Here is a 9,775-nt window from a genome sequence, read left to right as displayed (position 1 = left end):
AAAAACATGTAGACGCAATCCGAAAAATCGGTGTCTTATTATATATTTGATATCTGTAACGGTTTGTAAGAAAAGAGAAAATATGGATGGACACGGAAGCGAAGCCACCGCTCGGCACAAAAAGCCTGCCAAGAAGAAGAAAAAGACGGGTTAATAGTTGGTTTAATAATATATTTATACAAAAATGGGGAATGCAGCGTGGATAATACCAAGTTCCTTCTCCCTCCCCTGTCCTCTCTCTGTATATTAAATATGCTTTGCTTGTCAATTTCATAGCCCTGTGCATTTCTGCAGGGAAGACAGCCCCGCCCCCTGTGCGCGCAGGCGCGGCCAGCTTTAGGTTCCCGCAGGCTCAGCATTCAGTGACCACAGGCTGATTATTGTAGGTAAGGAATCAGATAAGAAAGTAATTTATAAACCTCTTTAAATCATCAAAATGCACCTCGAAAAGGGTTTGCTCCGTGCTCTGCAGACCTTTGCTCCGGTTTGCATGCAATGCATTGATTTGAAATTGTGACTGCCTGCTTCTGCAAGTAGATGTGCCAGCATTTTGGTTATTCTATTTTATTTTATTTAAATCCGAGGGGGACACGAATACCTTTCAGTTGTATTGGGGTTTACAATGAACAATGCAATAAAAAAAAATCAGAGCGAGAGAGACGGGAGGGGGGAACCCCAAATACTTGGTGACTGGGATATTGTGTGGACAGAGTAAAAATCCTAAGGGGGCTTTTTAAAATATTCCTCTTGCAGTTTCCATGTTTAAACGTGGGGGAGATTAATTTGAAATCCCCCCCCCTTCCCTATAAACACATGACATAAAAGAGTTGGAATGGAGCGATGGAGAAAGAGGGTAGCAAGATGTGTTCGATGATCTGGCACGAGAGGGAGGCAGAAGGGAGAGAAAGGGGTCGTTTTCGCAAACTTTCTCCTTCGCCTAATTTTATGTCTTCCCATAAAGGGAATATCTGTTTTGTGCAACAGAATAAAAAGAGTGAGAATTCCGCCATTTTGATATTTTTTAAAAAAGTAAAGGCTTTATGGATCGACGGGTTTGTAGCAGCCTCCCTCTCAGAGACGGACACACAGAGGCAGTGTGTGTGCAGCGAGGTGCAAACTGCCTCTTCGCCACCTCTTTATTTAACATCTTGGCTTCTCACGCGTTCAAGTGAATGTTTGCTTACCAACAACTCTGTGCAGTCCAGCTACTTTATTGCGGGAAGGTGCAGACAAGTAGCAATGCAATATATGTCTCTTAGGGATGGCCTTCCTTGGAGAAATCTACCCAAGTTTTTTTGTTTGTTTGGGGGTTGAGTTTGGATTTGTGTGTCCCTGTACTGCCATGTCGTTTGTAAGAGGTGAACAGATTTTGTTCTGCAAATTGAAACATGCCTTTTCTAAGCCTCCCCTGTTTTTTCCCAGCCATAAAGGTTTCTGTGTATGGGGTTTCCCCTGCCCCCTCTCTTTATTATTTGATCCCAGGTCATTTTTCTAGGGAGGAAGGTTAGTCAGGATTCAGTCAGGTGCTGCTGGACTCTTACTCTTTTCAGTGTCAAGCGTATTGCTCTGGGACCATTTGGACAAGCAAAACAGTAGTGTGAGGTGTGATCATCTTGCTATTTGTGAAAGTCATCTGGAGAAATTGTCCTTTGGAATGGACTGAAGGTACTGGTTACTTGCCCAGCTGGGATGTGGGATAAAATGTTGGCTTATTTTTTTCATCACCATTTCTAGATCAACACCACCCCACTTTCCAAAATGCTTTTCAGGATCATATAGTGTGAATTTCTAAAGCTTCAGTTTAGAACTCTACATTATTAATAGATATCCTTGCCAAAAATGGCTAAAAGCTGAGAAGCTGAAGGGTACATAACAACAGCAAATGCTATCATAACACATAATAATCAGAAGTTGAAGTAATCTTGATGGCGATGTCATAAATGTTCGTAAATTAGAGTGCAGGCAGCCCATTTGCAGTTTACACAATCCCAAAACATTTACTACAGCTAAAGAATAATTTGTCCCCAAATATCTCTTGTTAGCCTTCTAAACGAAGAAACAGAAATAGCAGTGATGAGTGTTGAATAATTGATTTTTTTTTAAATTAAAAAAACATAAATCATAGGAATTAGCTTTGGAGCACTGTACTGACATGTTAACGCACTACACCATTTGTAGTGAAATGATATGAAGTGTAAGTATGGACAACAGCTTGAATTTAGAACAGTATTTGTCTTTACTGCTACTGTTCTGATGTTGGGTGTATCTTCGAACAAATAAATATTACTAGACATTGTTTGCCACATTGGGGGGGGGGGATTTCTCCCTGTGTCCTGCCCTCTCCCTCCCTGCCACCCCAAGAACTGGTTAACAGGGTGTTTGCATGGATAGAGATGTTGAGTTAATATTTACTGAATAAACATGCACGCGGTTGGGGTTTTTTTCACCCCATCAACTTTTGCTGTGTTACTGAATGGGAGATCAATCTTTCTGAATGAAGACTTCTGTGCAACAACTCTTGTCCTGGCTTAGATGAGTGAGGTTTGAAGACTGAGCTATGCCGTATTGATAGTGTTTGAATTCCTTTTAAACTGGTGATTGTTTATTTAGATTTACAACCTGTCATTTCCCAAGAGTGCAGGATAAATTACATTATACCACAGCATGAACTGAATCCCGGCTTTGCAAAAGGGAAATGGAACCACATTGTAGACACAATAATAAAAAGGCTGTGGAGCAGCTTTGAAACTAACTCTTGGGTAAAGCTGGCAGGATTTAGGGAGCATCTGGATCCCTATGTGATACTAAGGTAAATATTCTGGGTTGTCTAAATGGGGGTAGCTTGAACCTGAAAATGAGGTAATGGCAGACGAGAACAGCTCTTTGTGGAGGCCAAAGGGTCCTAGGGCAAAAAAGTGTGTGCTAAAGATGATTGGAAAAGGAGGGAAAGTACCAGTATTTATATGAAAATAGTTGAAGACCCTGAGGTGGGGGAGCTGAAATTGTTGGTGCTCAGTGAATAGTAGGTAGTTCAGAAATCTGCTGATGAGGAAAAGCAGTTATCTTCGAATATTAACTTTTTATTTTTGGTGAGTATTGTGTGTGTGTGTGCCTGGAAGTCATGGCTAACTTCTAGCAACTCCTAGTGGAGCTTGGATGTGTCGAAGAGGTGGCTTACTATCGCCTACCTCTGTGTCCAAGCCCTGGTATTCCGTGGAGGTCTCTCTTCCAAGTCCTTGCCAGGGTTGGCCCTGCTTAGCTTACGAGATCTGATGAGATCGGGCTTGCCTGTGGGCTATCCAGGTCAGGGCAACTATTAACTTTTTAGAAGGACCTGTTGGGGATGGTATTGCTCTCTATGTCACAGAGGCTGCAGATTCAAATAAGCTACAAAATGCAAGAGGATTAAACTCCCGCATTGAACCTCTACAGGTAGAGAGATGATGTGGTGGAATTAGGGTTGCCAGCTGAGTGCTGGTGACCAGTGGGAGGTTTATGGGAGGAACAGGTAAATGGGGGGACATAGACATCACTGCATTGGTGCAATGTTGTAGAATTTCCCCAAACTCAATAGAGTGTTGTGCCAGTGTCTTGATGCCACTTCCTGGTTTGTGCCAGAAGTTACAAGATGCCTCCCCACCCCATTTTTCCCTGCTGCTGCGCTGTACTGAGCGGCGACAAGCTCTCAGGCATTTAAGGCAGGAGGTTTTCCCTTAGATGTACTATATAGAGTACATGGGGTCAAATCCCTGTTTGGCTTCCCAGTTCACTGGGGACCTTGGAACAGTCATCCTTTCTCAATTAAACTTGTCTGACAGGATTACTGGGAGGATAAAAGGGAACAGGGGAGATCCGTGTCCATCACACGGAGCAGCTTGGAGGTGGGTAGGATAAAAAAGCTAGCTAACATTTGCTCCCAGGTCTACTTCAAGGTGTTCGTATTGACTTTTAGAAGAGAAAAGAGCAGAGAAGAGATTGGATTTATACCCCGACCTTCACTCAGAGCAGTTTACAAACTCCTTTCCCTCCCCCTCCCCACAGCAGACACCCTGTAAGGTAGGTGGGGCTGAGAGAGCTCTGACAGAAACTGCTACTGAGAGAACAGCTCTGACAGAACTATGGCTAGCCCAAGTTTATCCAGCAGCTGCAAGTGGAGGCGTGGGGAATCAAACCCGTTTCTCCCAGATTAGAGTCCGCACACTTAACCACTACACCCTATATGGCTTGAGATCTGCATAGTTCTCCTTCCACCTCCTTCCGTACAAACCTACCCAAATACTACAGTCATCTTCAGAGGTCCTGCTTTGGTCGACCCTGTCATTTGAGGCTAGATGGTGGCAACAACTCAACAAAAGGCCATCTTGGCATCAAAACTGTGGAATTCCCTCTTCAGGGAGATTAGAATGTCCCCCTCTATCATCCTCTTCTGCACTGTTTTGTCCTGTGTTCCCTGCCTGACCCTGCTTGTGATTTGTTACACTTCTTGTTTTTACATATGTACTGTTTTAAAGGTTAGTTTTAATGTCTTTCAAGGCTTTGAGAGCCCTAATTGTGCAGAAAGGCAGAATGTGAATGTTTTAATAAATAAATAAATGAAATAAGGATAGCAGTGTTTGTAACTGGGGATGTACTATTGCCCTACCAATCAGAACTCAGAGGATGAGCTTGAGATGGGAAAGGAAATAAGGGAGGTGACCAAAGCAATAATGGGTGACTCCAGTTACCCTCACATTGACAAATAGGCAGTTTTCTGGATACCATAAATGACTATGAAATAGTCATGGAGGCAGCCCTGGACTTTCGTGGTGACTGGTACTCAGGATGTGATATGTGATGTAAGCATTGTTGAATGAGTTGAGAAAAGTGATCACAGAGCTTTAAAATTTAACATTCATGTGTGAAAAATTGTCCCCCAAAGTTCAACATGGCCACATGCGATTTTAGAAGGGGGAACTTATATAAAAATGGGAGGATTAGTTAAAAGGAAGCTGAAAGGAGGTAAAATCTCTTCAGGATGCTTGAAAGATACTTAAATCTGTGGTAGCTGACAATGAAGAAACTGAAATTGTTCAAGATTTTCTATTCCTTAGCTCCATTATCAACCAAAAACAAGATTGAGACTGGGAAGGGCAGTCATGAAGGAGCTAGAAAAGATTCTTAAGTGTAGCGATGTGTCACTAGTGACCAAGATCAAGTTAATTCATGCCATAGTATTCACCATTACTATATATGCTTGGAGCAAGGCTGTTAATGATAGGACATTAATTCATAGGGCCTCCATAAACTGGAGGCGACTTGATGTTACTTAACACAAACAACTGAAAGGAAAGGAACTATCTAAACTGATATCAGCATTTGTTTAGCTGCAAAGTAAAGGAAGCCATAAAAGGTACGAAAGCTTCCTTTTTAACAAATGGAAACTTTTCCAAAACAGGGAGCACAGGCTAGGGCAAAACAAATGCAAGTCCATGGTAAGGCAAGCAAAATAGGAATTTGAGGGGAATGTTTCTAAAAAACATTCTGGTAAATAAAAATAATTTTCAATACATTACAAGTAGGAAAGAGACAGTTGACAAAGAAATGAATAGACAAGGCGATAGCAGTGAAACTATGTGCAGTGGGATGGTTACCACCCTAGAACTACTAGGGGGTGTGTGTCAAATAGAAGAAATGAAGCCTGCCTATTTATTTATTTATTTATTTCCAATTTAGGGATGCATTTTGAAATCTGAAGGAAAGGATGCGCCAATATTTGGTTGGACAAAGAATCTTGTGTAAATTTAGCAGACGTGGAATAAGAAGTCAGGTCCTTTTGTCGATTCAGTAATAATAATTAGGTGCCATCAAGTCTCAGCTGACCTACGGCATCCCCCCATGAGGTTTTCAAGGCAAGAAAAGACCAGAGGTGGTTTGCCTGTACTTTCCTCTGTACAGCAACCCTGGTTTTCCTTGGTAGTCTCCTATCCAAGTACTAACTATGGCCAACCCTGCTTAGCTTCAAAGCTCTAATGAGCTTGGGCTACTCTGGGCAACTGGTTAAATGGGAAGTGAAAAGTAGAAATAAATGGACAGTTCTTACAGTGAAGGAAAGTAAGCAGTGGGGTACCTCTCTGGGATGTATATTAAGGGTCTGCACTATTTACTTTGTTAATAAATAGTGTTGGATCCCAGTAACCGAAGGGGAGGGGCAATTTCTGTGGATTCCTCCTTCCAGCTGTAGACCCTACTTATGTATCTCTTTGGGATCCTGTGTCCCCTAGAAGCTGTATCTCATGGAGATCGGTGTGAGATGCAGTGGGACGGGGAAGTAAGTACAGTTCCATTCTGCTGATGGAAAATTTAGTCTGTCTCCAACCCATGGGCTGGAATCAGGGATGAGCACTGAATTGGTTAGGTTTGTGGATTAAACTAAATTATTCAGAATTGTGAGAAGCAAAGAGGATTGCAAGGAGCTCCAAAATAATTGCTTCAGATTGGATGAACAGGCAACAAAGTGGCAATTGAGGTTCATTGTAAATTAATGTAAAGTGGTACAAATAGGGAAGGAAAAAATCCCAACTTGGTTGATGGAGTCTTAACTGGTATAGATTTGCCAGGAAAGATAACTTGGGGCTGTGATAGATAACTTAGTGAAAATGCCTACACAGTGTGCATCTCACTACAAAAGGCAAATTCTAAACTAGGGGTTTTTAGGAAAGGGATTGAAAACAAAGTTTCTTGTAGAGCTGTACAGTGTGGCTGCATTTGCAATATTGTGTACAATTCAGCTTGTTCAGTCTCAAATAAGATAACATGGAGCTGGAAGGGGTGCAGACAAGGATAAGCAAAATGATTGATGCAACAAGGAAAGCTAAGAAGGTTGAGCCTTTTCAGGTTAGAAAAAAAGATGACCATAAGAACATTAGAACATAAGAGAAGCCAATTCTGGATCAGGCCAATGGCCCATCCAGTCCAACACTCTGTCACACAGTGGCCAAAAATACCAGGTGCCATCAGGAGGTCCAGCAGTTTATAAAATTATGCATGGTGCGCATAATACTAGAAGGCAAGGTGCGCATAATACTAGAAGGCAGTGAATGTGAGGGGCTGCAGAGTCAGCACAGAGAAAAGACATTCTAACAAAATATAATTAACTTCTGACTTGTTGCACAAGAAGTATCAATCGCTGTGAGCTCACATGGCTTTAAAAGTGCTTGTTCAAAACCGGCTATTAGCCATGGTACATATGGTACATGGCTAAATGGACCATCCATGTTCAGAAATGGAGTAGCCCTGTTGTTGCTGCCCAGCTACTGGCAAGCTTGGCGACTTTGGCAAGCATGATAGTGGTTTAAAAGGGCCGCTGGCTTGATCTAGCAAGGCTCTTTATATGTTCTTTTAGTCCACAGCTGCCCACTGAGCTTCATGGCAGAGCAGGGATTTGAACCTATGTCTCTTTAAAAAGAGACTGATGCAATCTACCTTACATCCCATTGCCTCTCATTGTATGATAAGAGCTGTGAAAAAGAAGAGAGGCACCATTGTGGAGCATAGTAATATGGAATAGCATGCAGTCTTTTAAAAAAAAATGCTAATAAAAACAAGCATTCTTATGCATCCTTCTCCCACCAAAAGTCTTTGTCTTGTCAGTGCTGTTGTTCCATTGCAGATAATATGAACGCACATTTTCTTAAACAACAAAGCAGTGTTGGTCTCTCGAGGTCTCAGTATACCAACTACTGTAGTTATATTTGAGCAATGCTTTGAAAAATTGCTACATTACACATGACAGAACATTGCTTTACTGTTAGAAGATTGAGTTGTATGTGTAGCTACCTGAGTCACCTTCAGTGGCCTATAACATCACTTGGTGGCAGCTGAACACTGTCTTCACTCAGAGGGTATGTGCAATCCTGGGTAACTCTAGGCAAAATCCACCTGGAAGCTTTCATGAGCAAGCTCCATTGGAATTTATGGTCCATTACCTTTTGTATGAATTACTCATTAGTTAAAAAACAGTTATGCTTTCTGTTCAGAGTTTGGTGATTTACATCTCAGTCTGAAGACTTATATTTTATGGATCTTTCCGTGTTGGGGGAAAGGGGGGGGGGGTATTGTGGCCAGTTTCTCTCTCCCTCTGCAGACCTCTGATTTGCCTCTCCTATTTTTCGGGGGGAGGTCCCCTGCCCCCAGGAGCAGCATTTGGGGACATCAGTGACCTGCAGTTGGGGGGAGGGGGAGTTGAGTTCTGCTAACAGAATAAAGTCTTCCATTAGTGGAAACGATCATGGGATCCAATGCATTTATTTGAGACTGAACCTTTTGTTAAATTGGGACTTACTTGCAAGTAGTTTATGCGTAGCACTGTAACCTTAAAATTAATCCCAAATTATTGCAAATGTTTGGCCTCAGTCTCTTTTACTTAATTTTAGAACTTCTGGGTCCCCTCCGTGTTCAGACACTAATTCAGTACAGAATAAGCAATATAATTGCCTTGATACTATTTTGATGAGAAAAATGACTAGATAGCCCACAGGCCTGTTTTAATTCTATGTAAATAACATTTTGGCCTAGCCAGACCTCTGGTTGCTCAACAGGTGTTTCAGATGCAGATGTTTCATCCTGTTGATTGCAGTGATTTACACTGTGTAATCTTCCTTGAGTCCCAGTGAGAAAGGCTGGCTATAAATAAAGTCAAAATAGATATCCCTCAGACTTTTGTGATAAGTGTTAGTGTTCAGAATGTGCAGTCCCATAGATTTCTAAGCATTTTATGCACAAAGCGGGTTTGAGGATTGTGGCTCTTGGTATTGCTAACATATGGATTTTACAGATAGCATGAAAATGTTTATATAAAAACAGCTGCTTTTATTAAGATAGCTGCAAAGAAATTTGTCGAGATATTTCTGGAGCTGTGAGGTTTTACTAAAGTAATTCAAACAAAGTTCACCCTGTGGCAGAGGGCCTGTTTCTCAGAAATTATAGCCTTTCCACATGGCTGATTCATATGTTACGGAATACACAGGTTGGGTGTAGGGTCATGAGCGGAGGGTTTTGAATTCCCATGTATGCAGTGCCCAATTTACATTGGGATTTCAGCCTCCCCCCTGTGCCATTGAGACCTGAAACATTCTGGGGGGAGTACTACTTGGCCCATTGGAGAAAAACACATATAAGCCCAGGTTATACAGGTCTCCACTGTGGGCCAGGTAGCGCCTCCCAAAATGGTGAGGGGGTGGGGGAAGAGGTTGAATCCCCCTTCTCCATGCTAGTCACAATCCTAATCTGAATTGGGCATCATGCACATTGAAGGACAGCATGCAACGCACATCTGATTTTTACACAGTCTTGGGCCCCCAGACCCAATCTGTGTACTCTGTAACATGAATCAAGTCTGTAGGGTGGGTAATTCTTGAGCAGAATGTATGAAGCTTTCTTATACTAAGCAGATCACTGGTCCTTCTAGTCCAGTGCTATCTAACTGGTGGCAGCTCACCAGGTCTCAAGAAGAGAAAAATCTTTTCCAGGTCCTGTAATGTGAAGAAGAGAACCTGTGATCTTCAGCATGCTCTATGCTATTTAATTATGGTCCCTCCCATGCATGCAGCATGATTATAAAGACACATTTCTGTTACATTTCAAGCCAGGGCACTATAGGAAGCTCGGACCTGTTTACAGGTTTAGGATAAAATGCCCTTGCATTGAAATCAACCCCAAACTGGTTATTTCTGAAACAGGGAAAGTATTTGCAAAGCTTTGTATACTCTGTGTTTAATACATATGTGTTATGCATCAC

The 9,775-nt window shown here is 42.0% G+C and overlaps 1 protein-coding gene across 1 annotated transcript in view; it reads left to right on the top strand.

Moving 5' to 3' along the window:
- Window positions 1–333: 333 nt before the first annotated feature.
- The window catches only part of L3MBTL1 (l(3)mbt-like 1 (Drosophila)), a 47,910-nt gene continuing 38,468 nt past the window's right edge, over window positions 334–9,775 (top strand). Inside the window, exon 1 of the mRNA XM_015405648.1 lies at window positions 334–386. The gene's annotated coding sequence lies outside the window, so the exon portion shown is untranslated. The remainder of the gene's footprint in view (window positions 387–9,775) is intronic.

This window comes from Gekko japonicus, unplaced genomic scaffold, assembly GCF_001447785.1.
Source record: "Gekko japonicus isolate JY-2015 unplaced genomic scaffold, Gekko_japonicus_V1.1 scaffold4077, whole genome shotgun sequence".
Lineage (NCBI taxonomy): Eukaryota > Metazoa > Chordata > Lepidosauria > Squamata > Gekkonidae > Gekko > Gekko japonicus.
The sequence above is the reverse complement of the archived record's forward strand: the minus strand, read 5'-3'. Positions and strand labels throughout refer to the sequence as shown.